General features: G+C 40.5%; 1 non-coding gene across 1 annotated transcript; it reads left to right on the top strand.

Annotated features, from left to right (window-relative positions):
• Nucleotides 1–367: 367 nt before the first annotated feature.
• Nucleotides 368–486, top strand: LOC134656676 (5S ribosomal RNA). Its single transcript, XR_010097542.1, has one exon. It is a non-coding gene; the product is annotated as a 5S ribosomal RNA (ribosomal RNA).
• Nucleotides 487–1785: the final 1299 nt, after the last annotated feature.

Here is a 1785-nt window from a genome sequence, read left to right as displayed (position 1 = left end):
GGGGATGGAGACAGGTTAGGGAAGAGTGTAGAGATGTATCCGTCGAGGATGTCCTTTTAACGCCCTTCTGGCGGTCTAGCATGAGTTTCCTTCTCGCGCGCGACTCTATACATCTTGCGCGACTTCACCTATAGAGTCGCGCGCGAGAACACAACTCATGCTAGACCGCCAGCTCATATTCATGCCACATCAGAGAAGGTTTTTCTGGCGGCAACCGAGGCGGTTCTTCAGCAGCGTCAAGAGCAGCGGCATTGGCAGTTATAAAACTAGGTTGCCTCAGATCTACGTACCTAAATCAAATAATAATCACACCTAAACCAAGATGTTCGAGTTAGTTTTGGACCATAGTTGGGAGATGACTATAGTTGCCAACGTCCATACCACGTTGAACACACCGGTTCTCGTCCGATCACCGAAGTTAAGCAATGTCGGGCGAGGTCAGTACTTGGATGGGTGACCGCCTGGGAACACCTCGTGTCGTTGGCTTTCATCTGCTGGTTGGTTGGAGTTACCCCCAAGAATCAGAATCAGAATAGTTGGGAGATGACTATATTTGTGTGGTTTTATGGTACTATATAGTTGTAATCAGTGAACACATTATTTTTCCGAGTGAGAGTGGTCAAGCTCGCACTAAGTACCTGTTGGAATAACATTCCAGCTTACATAGTTGCCGTTGCCGCATAGCGCACCGACCTCTGCAGTGAGAGTACCAAGGTCGGCTAAGGGTGATCGTACTATAAACCTAGATCTTTAGAACAATAGTAAGATGTACTTAGGTATGAACTTATTAGGATTCAGGAAAACATAAAAAGTCAAATAAAATTTTCATTCCGAACTTTTTTTATCGAATTTGTCAACAAGCAAAACGTTTTAAATAACTTCTACGTTTACGGTTCTACGGTTCTACGGTTTTTTCGTAAAAACTATGTCTCCTCTTCTTTCAAAGTCCACTAAAATAAAAGCTCTTTCACCCTCATCATAAAAAAATTGGTAGCTCATTGGATAATAGTTAACCTAGTAGTTTTATCTGTTACACCCATGGACTGCTAAAATTTAAATTGGTATCTATTTGAATTTAACATTCAACTTTACAGTTTAAAATTTCGCGAATGACCGGGGTAGACTGTAACTAGATTATGATGGCAGGTGTATTGCCAGCAAACGTATACAACATTTGGTAGATATTCCTACTTACTGCAATATGCCTTACCAAATGCCATAAAACCTGATCGTTGTCCCAGTCCCACCGATAAACTTAACAAATTTATTACCCAGTAGCTTTGAATTTGGAATGATTCGTCACAGTTGCGCAACAATGGAGGATGACAAATGATTCACTTAAGGTAATCACTTAAATGACGTTGGACATGAGATTTTACTTTCGTTTGACCTCAAAATGTAGACGGCGGAGGCCGGCAATAATAGGGTATTAAATATAGTTATTATATACCTACTTGCTTTTCTACGATTACGATTGCTTCAACTAAAAGTTTTATTGGAGGCAATGCTTGCTGTAAAGGACAGGCTCGAGCAGACTATCGGCCCAATTCGAATGCTTATAAGATGTCACAGCGATACGATAGCGATCTGTCAGTGTCAAAAGTGAGATTTCTTCAACCAAAAACGTCACTTTTGGCATTGTTCATCTTTTAGCCATATTAAACGATTTTTGTATTTTCGTCAATAAATCAAGCATTTACATTAAAAAGGAGATTGGATGGATGAGTTTGGATCAACTGGAACTGCATATAGCCATCGATAGAAAGAAAACCGAAAATCGATATG

Source organism: Cydia amplana, chromosome 18, assembly GCF_948474715.1.
Source record: "Cydia amplana chromosome 18, ilCydAmpl1.1, whole genome shotgun sequence".
Taxonomy (NCBI): domain Eukaryota; kingdom Metazoa; phylum Arthropoda; class Insecta; order Lepidoptera; family Tortricidae; genus Cydia; species Cydia amplana.
This window is presented reverse-complemented; position numbering and strand designations above follow the sequence as displayed.